The following is a 13860-nucleotide window of genomic DNA, read 5'->3' as shown; positions in this document are numbered from 1 at the left end:
GTTTCTCTGCATACTTACTTTTACTGTTAGACTCCATTCACCCTGCTCTTCAACGGTCAGGACCCCACAGGACCACCTCAGAGCAGGTTGTATTTGGGTGGTGGGTCATTCTCAGCACTGCAGTGACACTGATATGGTGGTGGTGTGTGAGGGTGTGTTGGGCTGGTACGAGTGGATCAGACACAGCGGTGCTGCTGGAGTGTTTAAACACCTCAGCATTACTGCTGGACTAAGAATGGTCCACCAACCAGAAATATCCAGCCAACAGCGTCCTGTGAGCACTAATGAAGGACTAGAGAATGACCATCACAGACCCACAGATGAGCTTCTGTTTCTGACTTTATTTATACAAGGTGGAACAACTAGGAAGGAGTGTCTATTAGAGTGGACAGTGAGTGGACAGACACAGTGTTTAAAAACTCCAGCAGCACTGCTGTCTGTGATCCACTTGTACCAGCGCAGGATGTTGAAAGATCACCACCCTACCTCATCCCCAACTCCCCAACTCATCCCAAAAGTATAGGCTGGAGCACCAACCATCATTCCAGAGAACCCAGTTCCACTGCTCCACAGCTCAATGCTGGGGGGCTTTATACCCCTCTAGCCCACGCCTGGCATTGGGCATGGTGCCAATAGGTTCATGTTTTGTATCTGCTCCAGAGAGTCCTATTTTATTAGTTGTACTTCTCTACAGGGACTTGACAAGCTGGATGTGTGTGCATTTGCACGTCTGTGTCAGCAACTGGGGGTGACTGGGTGTGTTTTGGGAGTGTTTACACCTGGCTTCTTATGAGGACACGTGAAATCTGAATGAGATCTGATCCCATCCCATTGAAACAGGCCCTTCAGGTTAGGATCAAGGTTGGGTGAAAGATGGAGGGAAAAGTGTGTCCTTCCTGTCAGATATGTGAGGCGTTTAGGGCGGGCAGGGTCAGGAACATCCTAAAGCTATAAAATCTCTGCCAGTGGAGCTCAGAGAAGCGCTAATTTGAGCGTTATTTTTATCCGATACATCATCTGCTGGAAGCGTTAATGCAGCTCCTCAAAGGTGAGGTGATGAGGTGCCAGTGATGTGAGCTGACACATAAAAACTGCCCCTGACAAGCGCCAGCTGATTTATTCACTCCTGAACGCAGGCCTCAACTCGGCCTGACACTCACGAGGCCTCTCCGAGCGTGAAGGTGCTGATCTTGGAACAGCTCCAGCTGTCTTTATGAGCTCATTTGTTCATGAGAAGGCCGAACCCAAAAACTGATCTGAGATCAGCGCCGCAGGTTTTCATAAACCAGAGCACTGTGGACTGTCAGGTGTTTCAAAAAGTGAATGTTACTCTGTCTGTCTGTCTGTCTCACTCTCTCTCTCTCTCTTGCTCTCTCTCCTGCTCTTGCTCCACATGTGTCTCTTTCTCCCTTTCCGTCTCTCTCTCTTTTTCTCTCTGTCTCTCCTGTATCTCACTCGTTTCCCTCTCCTCGTTTCTCTTTTTTCTCAGAAAGTTTGTTTCAATGCCTCTTTTTTCTCTCTCTCATTCTCTTCTCTCTTGACCTCTTTTTCTTACCACTGACGTCCCTCTTGTATCTCCTCTCGCTTTCTCTCACCCTCGCTCTCTTCCTTCCTATTTCATTTCTCTCTCTCTATCTCTCCCTCTCTCTCTGTTTCCCTCTCTGTCTCTCTCTCTCTCTCTCTCTCTCTCTCTCTCTCTCTCTCTCTCTCTCTCTCTATCTCTCTCTGTTTCCCTCTCTATGTTTCTCTCTCTCTCTCTCGTTCACTTTCCTCACTATGTGCTACCCTATTTTTCTTGCCTCTCACCTTCTCTTTCTGTTTTCATCCCCATCATTTCTCTCTCTCTCTCTCTTTCTCTCTCTCTCTCTCTCTCTCTCTCTCTCTCTCTCTCTCTCTCTTTCTCTTTCTCTCTGTCTATCTCCCCCACTCTCTCTCGCTTTCTTTTCCCTCACTCATACATATCTCTCTCTGTCTCTCTCTCTTTTCTTCTTCCTCTCTTTATGTCTCTCTCTGTCTCTCTCTCTTTCTTTTTCCTTTCTGTGTTACCCTCTCTATCTTTCTCGCCCTCCTCCGTCTCATTCTTCACTCCCTCTCATCTTCTCACTCTGTTTCATTTCTGTCTCTCTCTCTCTCTCTCTCTCTCTCTCTCTCTCTCTCTCTCTCTCTCTTTCCTCCCTCTTCCATTCTCTCTTTCATCCTCTCTCATTTATTTATCCTCTTTCTATCTCACAGTCTCCTCTCTCTCTGTCTTGTTTATCTATTCACTTTCTATCTCTCTTTCTCTTTCCTCTCTGTCTTACTCCCTCTGTCTCTCTGTCACTCCTCCCTCTCTTTCTTTACTCACTCTCACCCTCCCTCTCTCTATTTTCCTCTCTTTCATTTCTGTCTCTCTCTTCCTCTCTCTCAATTTCCTCCCTCTTTCATCTCTCTCTCTCTCTCTCTCTCTCTCTCTCTCTCTCTCTCTCTCTCTCTCTCTCCCTGTGTGTGTGTGTGTGTGTGTGTGTGTGTGTTGTGGTGTTTTTGGGGGAGCAGTGCTGAGCTCGTGTTCCAGTGCAGAGACTGAAGCTCCAGTCTTTGTTCAGGAGTGGTTAAGCTGAAGATTAGCAGAGCAGAATTAGGGGGCATTTCCTGAAAGCATTACACAGCACAGTGCTGTAGACTGAGGGTCTGATGGACTGAGGCTTTAGTGGCAGTTTCAGGCGCAGATTGAACATGTTCTGCCCACGTGTTCTGCTTTTACCGCAACCATTGCATGAGCACAAAAATGCACAGTTAATGCACTACAAGCATGGACAAACGACAAACGCACACGCAAGCAATGGGAGGATCATTTAAAAAAATGCTGGAGGTGTTGGACGTTCAGCAGATCACACATTCCACCAAACGTCCAATTAGCAGTCAAGTCTCACAGGCTGCTCATGTTGTTGAAAGCTCTTTGAAAGTACCCGTCTGGATGAGTTCAATTCTATCACCAGCTCACCTGGTTCAACATCATTATGCATCATTACTGGGCTGAAATGTTTTTGTATAAATGTTGTTTGTGTTTAGTCTAATATCAGTAAATAAACACTTACTGCCCACATAAGAAGCCATTGACCCCTTAGGCCCTGTGTGTAATCCCACACTTCAATAAATCACTCTCAAAACTACAATACTGTCATAATTACCATCAATTTCATAGGCCCTAAAATAGAGCCCTGTGGGACTCCACTAAGCTAAACCAAACGATTGCCAAGTAAGTCACAATAGTTTCTGCATTAGGATTAATAACACTAACAATAAGACACTAAGGTGCATTAAGCCTAGTCCTGGACTACCTTGCCCTTTCAATGGGAAATTTCTATTCAGCATGCAGTGTAGTCCTGGACTAGGCAATCCTTAGAGATCCAGGAGGTAACCGTAACTTGCCGTAACCATAATAGGGGAGTACATACACAGTCCTGTATGTAAATTAACTGCATTTTGATTGGCTACCCTATATTTTGTCTAATTTATAAAGCAGTCTGGGCTGAAACACTTCTTTAAACTTGAGTGGGCGGGGATAAACTGCACCAATACCAATGCTCCTTTCATATCAATTTTAAAGATGTAAACATGAACATGCATTAATGTCTCCTTACTTCTTCAAATGCAAGGGTATGTGTGTGTGTGTGTGTGTGTGTGTGTGAATGTTGGGCCCAGACATGCTCTCCTCTCTGCCCCTCCAGCATTCTGTCAGACATGCTGAGCTGCTGCTTAGCTTCGCCTCTCCACTCTAAACTCAGAGTGACTCGCTCTGGCCTGCACTGTGTTCCAATTTGAGTGTTCCAGTGTTCCAGTGTTTAAGCGTTTAAGTGCTGTGTGTTGTGTTGTGTGCCCAGGGGCAGGCCGGGGTGATTAAATCACACCGTTTTCACTCGCCATCCCACCTTCAGACATCTGTCACAGAGCTCACGGCAACGCCACAGACTGCAGAAGAAGGTGAGAAGTTGTTTTGTAATGCTGCGTTTCCTCTGCTGAATTGAGGGCAGAGATAACCCACAGCTTCAGCACATTCACTTCAGAGTGAACATGAGCTAATCTACCATACACTGACTGGGTAGATATGCACCCTTCCGCCCTAACATTAACCCCTTACAGCCTAGATTTATCATTCAATTATTAATCCTAATGCAGAAACTATGGTGAATGATTTGGTAACTTATATTTAATGGAGTTCCACAGGGCTCTATTTTGAGGCCTACGAAAAAGATGTTAATTATGACAGTAATGTGTAAGTCCTCCTCATGCCGCTATAACAGCTCTGACTGTTAAGACATGGACTCCACGAGACAGCTAAAAGGTGTCCTGAGGTATCTGACACCATGAAGTCCGACACGTTGTGAGGTGGGGTGTCCGAGGATCACATCTGTGAGTCTTGGTGGCCCATGACCCTGTTGCTGGTTCACTGGTTGCCCTTCTTTGGAGCACTTTTGGCAGGTACTGACCACTGCATATGAGAAACACCCCACGAGATCTCTCTGATGTTTTGGAGATGTTCTGACCCAGTTGTCTAGCCTTCAAAATCTGGCCCTTGTAAAAGAGTACAATATATATGATCCATACAGTCATTAGGGGGGAGGAGCTGAGCCACTGCCTGTATGTAGAATATATATAATCTACAGCCCTTACCGCAGTGTTACAAAGAAAGATAAGGCGTAATGACTTAATAAAGTATAAAACGATCATTAAATCAGAGGCGTCAATCAAAACAAAAGCATGACGGAGCTGCAGGAGAGAGTGAGTCAGAGTTTGGAGGAAAAAGGTGGATTCAGGAAACGGTAGTGTAATAGTTTGTCTTTCCTGGAGAAATGTGCAGTTTGTGTTTCCAGGATGCAGTAGAGTGTGTGACTGTGTGAGTGTGAGTAATGATCGGGTGTGAGAACATACATCATGTGAGCACGCCCTGGTGAGCATGGACCCCTGTACTTATGTGGCATCCTGTGGAGGGAGAGACATAGAGAGAAAGAGAGAGAGAGGGAGAGAGAGAGAGAGAGAGAGAGAGTTTTGTAGTCATGATTTAAATTCAAAAGTACAAACATAAGGAAGGTGCACATTATCAACAACACCGACAGCCACTGAGTGCTGTGAGAACTAAGGGGGCAATCACTACTTTTGCACACGGTCACTTAATAAGAGTATATAAGTAGGAGTGATCATCTTCAAAAGCAGCTATAATATAGCTGTAAAGTAGCTGTAATATAATTGCAATGTACCTAATATGTATGTAATAGATGTTATATAGTTGTAATGTAGCTATAATATAACTATATAACTATATTATAATTATATAATGTAGCTGTGATATAGGTTTTATTTCTGTAGTAGCTGTAATGTGGCTGTAGTAGAGCTTTAATATAGCTGTAATATAACTGCAATGTTGCTGCAGAATAGCTGTAATATACTTGTAATGTAGCAGTTATAGCTGTAATAAAGCTTTTATAGCGGTAATATATGTATTATAACTGTAATGACTGTAACATAGCTGTAATGGCTGTAATATAGTTGTAATGGCTATAATATATGTAATCTAGCTGTAATATGGCTGTAATAGATGCAATATAACTGTAATATAGCTGTAATAGATGCAATATAGCTGTAATATAGCTGTTATAGCTGTAATATAGCCGCAATAGATGCAGTGCAGCTGTCACATAGCTATAATAGATGTGATATAGCTTTAATAGTGCTTGGGTAGACTGAGCAGGCCTTAGACACTAAACTTGTCTGTAATATAGTTATGATAGCTGTAATGGCTGTAATATAGCTGTAATAGCGGCAATATAGCTGTAATAACTTTAATATAGCTGTAATACAGCTTTCAGATATGTAATCTATCTGTAATAGAGGTATTATAGCTGTAATATAGCTGTAATATAACAGCAATAGCTGTAATAAATGTAATATAGCTGTAGTATGGTTGTAATAGATGCAATGTAGCTGTAATATAGTGGTAATAGATGTAATATAGCGGTGATAGATGCAATATAGCTGTAATACAGCTGTAATAGATGAAATTTAGCTGTAATAGTGCTGGAGCAGACTCAGCAGGCCTTAGACACTGAACTCACTGTTTACGCTTCTGTTCATTAAACTCTCTTAATTATTCACTCTTAATTATGCCAGTTAACAAGAAGCTCATTCTTTTCGACGATTGAATGCCTTTGTTGTGTTTCTATACAAATGAGTGTTGGGTCCTGTAAACAGGATTGATTGCTGTGTGTGCATGGGTGTATGTGTGTGTGTTGCCCTCACAGTGGCTCTGGGCTCAAAATGCCAGTCATTATGCTTGATTGAAGCTGGCACGATTTCTGTCACTGGCACCGACACACACACACACACATACACAGATCCCAGCTAGGGCCGGATGAACTGGGTGTTGGACTTTCATATTCAGCATGATGGGACGAAGGCCACTGGCTGATATGGCACAGCTATACACACACACACACACACAACGCTAATCTTTGAGTGCCATAAGGCTTTTTTTTTTTTTACAGCCTATAGGTTGAGACTCACTTTGCCATACACACACACACATACAGCCCTAGCCCTCTCATAATGTCCCCGAGGCACAGTATGTTGTGCCAACACTAACACACACACAACAACACACACACACACAAAAGAACATTATTTCCTTTCCTGTGGGTTGTGACATAAGCGGGTGGAGGTAAAGCAGAGAAGACCGGGAGAGATGACCACTGTGAAGGTCAGAGAAGTCACACCAGTCATGACATCATCAGACAGGAGATGGACACACACACATACACACAACTCCAGTAACTAAAAAGATGGGTAGTATAATATGTGTGTTTGTGGGTGTGTGTGTTAACCAGCTTAGCTCTTGACCAGCATAAAGTATGTTTTCATTTGAGCTTAATGGACCAGCTGGTCTATCAGCATGACCAGTGTGACCAAGCTGGTCACCAAGCTGCTCATACTGGTTGACCAGCTTGGTCATACTGGTTGACTAATTTGATCAGGTTGGTCACACTGGTAGACCAGCTTACAATCATCAAACTCAAATGAAAAGACACCCTATGCTGGTCAAGAGCTAAGCTGGTCAACCAGTTTGACCTGCTTGAGCTAGGCTGGCTGTTTCTGTCAGCAAGAAAATTAATTCTCACACTTTTATTCATCAGATTCTTCGATTTTAATATTATATAATAGTATTTATGTGTCCAAATGTTTGTGGACACTCCTTCTAAGAAATGCATCCAGCACTTTAAGCTGCACCCATTACTTATGATGTATTATGCATCTATGTATTATATACACTGTGTACTGTACACAGATGTGCAAATGCACACAATCAGCTTGTCTAGTCCTTGTAGAGAAGCACTGCCAATAGAATGGGACTCTGGAGCAGATTAACGTAAACCTATTGGCACCAGGCCTAATGCCAGGCATAAAGCCCTGCAGCATTGAGCTTTGTCAAAAGTATTGGGACACCTGCTCATTAATTGTTTCTTCTGAAATCAAGGGAATTGAAAAAGAGGGTATCCTGCCTTTGTTGGAGTGACTGTCTCTACTGTCCAGGGAAGAAGACTGTCTACTAGATTTTGGAGCATTGCTTTGAGGATTTGATTGATTGTGTCCAGTGACAAAAGCCTTAGTGAGGTCAGGCTGTTGGATGATCACCACCCCTCCTCATCCCCAACTCCCCAACTCATCCCAAAAGTATTGGATGAAGCACCATCTCATCATTCCAGAGAACACAGTTCCACTGCTCCACAGGTCAATGCTGGGGGGGCTTTATATCCCTCTAGCCCACGCCTGGTATTAGGCATGGTGCCAATAGGTTGATCTAGTTTATCTGCTCCAGAGAGTCCTATTCTATTGGCGGTGCTTCTCTACAGGGACTGTAGAGTCATTCCAATGAATGAAATCAGTGCTGCTGCTTTGCATTGTGGATTTATTTATTCAGTGCCCCCCTATTCCCTGTCCCTCTGTGTGTATGTGCAGTCCCAGCTAGCCCCCCAATGCGGTTCGCATTAGGACTGGACGTGGCTGTGGAATATTAAATTAGCAGAGCTCCGCAGAGTGCTCGGAGCATGTGTTGTACGTTTGTGGTTTTATCCGACTGAAGGTTTATTTACTCAAGACATTTTTCAGAACTGATGTTGACGTGAAGGCTTTTCGACAGAGTCTGGGTTACACGGCATGACCAAAGGTTTGCGGACACCTTCTCGTCAAGCGTTTCTTCGGAAATCAAGAAAATTAATATGAACTTAATATGCCCACCTTTTATGCACTGACAGCCTCTAGTCTTCTGGAAAGAAGTTGGAACCATGCTGTGAGGATTTGATTGTATTGAGAAATCACAGGGGCACCGGTGAGGTCTGGCACTGATACAAATATATATAATCAGTTCCGCCACTCTGACTCATCTTTAAGGTATTGAATGGAGCACCATCCATCATTCCACAGAACACAGTTCCACTGCTCCACGGCTCAGTGCTGGGGACTTTATATCCCTCTAGCCCCTGCTTGGCATTGGGCATGGTGACCTTAGGGCCATGCGTGGCTGCTATAAAATCCTGTTTGTTAGTGTTTTTCTATGGAGGTTATACAAGCTGTGTGTACACTATCTTATTCAGAATCTACTATAACATATTTTCAGCATCAACTACAAATGATTCAGTATCCACTATATCTTAAATATAAAATAATTTAGTATTTACTGTAAGAATTTTGTATTTATTATGATTTTTTTTTTTAATCTTCTGTAAATGATTCAGTATCTACTATGTATAATTCCGTATCTATGGTGAATTCTTTAAAAACTACTATGTATTATTCAGTATCTACTATAAATAAATCAATATCTACTGTAAATGTTTCAACATCCACTATGAATTAGTCAGTATCTATTATGAATAATTCAGTATCTACTAACTTTATTCAGTATTCACTCTTTATTATTCATAATCTACAATGAATTAATGAATTTACAGTTAATTAGTCAGTAATCATTAACTCCTCAGTATCTACTCTACTGAATTATTCAATTACCATGCGTTCTTCAGGATCTAGTATGAATGAGTCAGTGTTTACAATAAATAATTCCGTATCCACTATGAATTATTCAGTCAATATAATTCAGCATTATTATCTAATATAAAACATTGTGTAAATTTCATTTTAATGATCATTTGCATATATCTATCTTAAAGGCACAGTAACAAAAACAGCCTGTTTAACTGAATTTGATAGCACTTAGTGAGAAATGCCGGCTCATGTAAAACAGTAGAGCTGTAAAACACTATTGAACCTGTGAGTTTCAATAAAACTGATAAATTCAAATCTATTGTAGACAAGATCAATGAATGATCCAAAGCCCTTTGCTTCGCTTCCAGAGCCCCACATTTGCCCGGACAGCAGTGTCCACTCAACCAGGCCGCAGTTCTGCCTCTTGTGTTTGAAGTAGAAGGACGTAACTTTCCAAAAAGCTAACGCTTTATTTTTTTCGCTCTTGGGAGCAGAGTGTGTAAGCGTGGATAGCTGCCTGGCTTCGAGTTCTGAAGGTAAAAAATGAACTTTTCTCATATATATGCTAATGAGTGGAGCTCCGTCAGCCTCGCCGTGGAGTTGGGAAGGGTTTTCATATCTTGTTGTAGTGTGTGCTTCCTATTGAGGCTCTGAGATTACTACATGTTCTCCCATTAAACTCAACAAGGCTATCTGTATGGAACATTGGGAGGAGGGGCAACATTATTGTGTGGGGAGGGGGGTGGGGATGTGCACTTAAATGCGCGCACATTATCAATACGTACCTTTAATAATGACCATTTCTTAAATAACCACCAGAAATGAAGTTGTAATCTTTGTCTACAGCTGAAGTCTACAGCTGTGGTTTGGCCTCCATACTTGAGAAAAGCTGCAAAAACACCTTTACCACTGGATATGACGGAGTGTTTACCCACATGTCGACTCACTAATCTCGTCCGAGTAGGGCTTAAGATTGCTTAATAGGCTGATCTAGGATCTGTTTGACCTTTTTAAACATCACGAAGTGATGGTACTTGCTTCATCACCGCATGAAGAAAACCCTTTTGAGGGTCCTGAGCAGGATGTGTACTTAGGGACTCCTATAGGCCTAAGAAACCAGAAAACCAAAAAATACAGAACTACAATACTCTAAAAGTCACAGAAGTCTCTGTTGTCTGTGTTTACAGCTCTGTGAGCATCTTTCTCAGTTACTTCCGACCTCACAATCTGATTGGTTAAGAAGCGTTCAAACCGTGCTGATATTTGAGATAACAGCATGGGCATTATTATAGCGGTCTTTTGGCAAGCCATCAACCGCGCACTGCTGAGCTTGATTTGGGCCGTGTCAGTGTGTCTTTGCTATTGTAACGACGGGCGTAATGTGCAATAAACCAAATCTACATGTCACTCGCTATTCCCTTTAAGAGCCAGGTGCGGTCTGACTTTGGCGGATTGCTATTTCAATGGTCTAAAGCAGGGGTGTACGCACGTTGGGCACGTGCCTGTGTTGACAATTCACTGCCATGGTAGCAATGAATGTCTGAGTGTTGACGTCTGCCTAGGTTGTTTTCAGTCAGTGGAGCACCTGTGTTTTCCATTGCCAAGCTAGCAACACACCAGAACTTTACCTGAACACACCTCATTTCGAGACCAGTCAGCGTAGATATATTCGCAAGGACTGTTGCTATTTAAACAACGCAGGCGGATAGTGTGAAAATAGACTGTTGGCGGGGAGTGAGATAGCAATGAGCATCACAACACACCTTGCGCAGGGTGTAAGATAGGGCCCTGTGGCTTTTGATAACCATTTAAAGGCAGGTCTGTTCACTTCTTGTCTTTTCAGCTCATTTCCAGACCATAGAAACCAATCTTTATGAATAAGGAGAGACCAAAATATTGTAAACTAAGGGTCAGATTGGTGTTTCAAAAGCATGGAAAGTCAACCAGGTAAATTTAAATGTAAAATATCATAAATCATATGTTCACAAGTGTGCACACCCTTTGACAGGACACCCAAAAGTGAGCTGGGGTGCATTTGGTTTCCACTGATACTGCTTGAGATGTTTCTATAACTCAATTAGAGTCCACCTGTGGTAAATTCATTTGATTGGACATGATTGGGAATTGCCAACACCTGCCTGTATAAGGTCCCACAGTTGACAGTGCATGTCAGAGCAGACTCCAAGATAATGGGGCCAAAGGAATTATCTGCAGACCTCAGAAACAGGATTGTGTCAAGGCTGGAGATCTGGAGAGGGGTACAACAGCTGCAGCTGTACAGGTCCCAAAGAGCACAGTGGCCACCCTTATTCGGAAATGGAAGGAATTTGGAACTGCTAAGAATCTTCCTAGACCTGATCACCTGGCCAAACTGTGATCAGGGAGGATGGGCCTTGGCCAGGGAGGTGAGCAGCAACCCGAGGGTCACTCTGACAGAGCTCCAGCGTGTCCTTGTGGAGATGGGAAAACCATCCAGAAGATCAACCATCCAGGCAACACTCCACAAATCACGTCTTTATGGTAGAGTGGTCAGGCAGAAGCCACCTCTTAATAAAAGACATGACAGCGTGCTGCCAAAAAGACACATAGAGGACTCTTAAACCATGAGAAACAAGATTCTCTGGTCTGATGAAACCTGAATTGAACTTTTTGGCCTAAATATCAAACATCCTGTCTGGAGGAAACCAGACACTGCTCTTCACCTGGCTAATGCCATCTCTACAGTGAAGCATGCCAGTGGCAGACTCATGATGTGGGGATGTTTTTCAGCAGTGGGACCGGGGCCGGTAGTCCTGAAAGACAGAGAGATGAATGCAGCTAAGCCCTGCTCCTGAGTGCTCTGGACCTCAGACTGGGAAAGGTTTACCTACCAGCATGACAACGACCCAAGGCACACAGAAAGTCTGTGAATGTCCTTGAGTGGCCCAGTAAGAGCACAGACCTGGATCCAATTGAACATCTGTGGAAGGAGCTAAAAAAAAGGCTGTGTACCGACGCTTCTCATCCAACCTGACAGAACTTGCAAGCATATGCCAAGAAGAATGGGCAAAAATTCTCCATATTGGATCATAAACAGACGCCGTGTTGAGTGTTGTGAGAGCTTTCATTCATATTTTAACCAGTGGCTGGTCTCCTCGTTTATAAGCTCTCTGGCTAAACTTGATACTCTGACAGCTCTGGGGCCCACCACAAAAGGGGGCTTTTAGTTTCAGCAGGTATCTTGGCCTGCATACAGGGCTCAACAGGTACCTTAACGAACCTCCACTTAGTCTGCCCTGGTGTTTTGGTATTGTTACAGTTAAATGGCAATAATTAATTTTTGGGGAACTACTTTTTGGCGGAAGGATCTGACAGCATGTGAGCATATTCAGTATGAACTTCAGGGCTTCTTTGATAAATTATGCTTCTTTATTTTGTAAAAAACTGTGGTATAAAAGCAATAGGACACAGAGGGTAGGTGTTATCACAAATAATCATAAATAATTAATTGCTTAACTATCTATATCTACTGAGACACATTCCTGATTTCTGAGTTTGTGAATTGTCTTCGGCCTCCTTATTCATATTCAAAAGCAAGGTGGGAGATGGGAGTGTGGGTTTTCAGCTCCCATTCTGAAGAATATCTGACAATAAATGTTTGGAAGTCTTTTGGGAATTGCTCTGGAGTTTGTAACGCAGCAGAAACCAATGAAAAACATTGCAGACTGTTTTCAAGGCTTCCACGCCTTCAATTGACTTTCAGATCGTCTCTGTTGACACCACCCCACCTCATCCCCAACTCCCCAACTCATCCCAAAAGTATTGGATGGAGCACCAACCATCATTTCAGAGAACATAGTCCCACTGCTCCACAGCTCAATGCTGGGAGACTTACCCCTCTAGCCCACGCCTGGCATTAGACATGACCCCGATAGGTTAATGTCAATTTGCACCAGAGATTCCTTTACAATTGTCATTACTTCTCTACAGGGTCTAAACAAGATGTGTGTGTGTGCATTTGCACATCTGAATGCATTCATTAGAAGGGGTGTCCGCAAACATTTGGACGGTTATATATCCGATATTCTTATTGCACCATTAACACCTGAGTCTGGACCAGGCTGGCTGCTTTCACTGAGACAAAGGCCGTTTTGTGCTCGGTTCCCATTGTTATGACAATCGAGCCGGGCCGGTGTTGACCCGGAGGCTTTGGCTTTCTTTAAATCCGAAGCTTTCAGGGAGGTTTCGGAACACATTCAGCTCACAATGGCTCTCCGGCTGACTGGGTTGCATTTGCAGCGAGCGAAAGGCTCGGAAAACAGGTATTCCCTACGGAAGTGCCACTGAAGGCGGCAGCGTTTATTTACAAGCAGCAATACCTCCCGAGCGGCTTGGGTAGCCGAAGTGATACGCTGCGTTTTTAGCACGGAACAAACAGAGCTCTATTCAGCCCTTAGCCACTAAAGGCACGCAGGCGATGGGACAGCGGAGACACTGAGACCTCCAGGAACTGGAGAAAAGAGAACCAGAACCACAGAGAGAAAGAAAGAAAGAGTGCAGGGTATAGACCCCCAATTCCCCAAACACTCAACTGAGAGACAGACCAGCAATACCTGGAATAAGGAGACAGAGGGACAATTGGCAGGTTCCAATTGTGTCTCTGTCATGTCTCTGAACATATAAGACTCCAGAGAGAGAGAGAGAGAGAGAGAGAGAGAGAGAAAGAGAGAAAGTAGAAGTAGAGGGAGTGAGAACTAGCTTTCCTGGATCAATAATGGAAAGTGAATTGGCTAAAGGTGTCACACAACCACACTCACACACACACACACACACACACACACACACACACACCATACAGATACATTATAT

At 43.4% G+C, this 13860-nt stretch overlaps 1 pseudogene; it reads left to right on the top strand.

Annotated features, from left to right (window-relative positions):
- LOC140543417 (uncharacterized) overlaps window positions 1-11833 on the top strand; it is a 30515-nt pseudogene extending 18682 nt beyond the window's left edge.
- Window positions 11834-13860: the final 2027 nt, after the last annotated feature.

Source organism: Salminus brasiliensis, chromosome 21 (genome assembly GCF_030463535.1).
Source record: "Salminus brasiliensis chromosome 21, fSalBra1.hap2, whole genome shotgun sequence".
Lineage (NCBI taxonomy): Eukaryota > Metazoa > Chordata > Actinopteri > Characiformes > Bryconidae > Salminus > Salminus brasiliensis.
The sequence above is the reverse complement of the archived record's forward strand: the minus strand, read 5'-3'. Positions and strand labels throughout refer to the sequence as shown.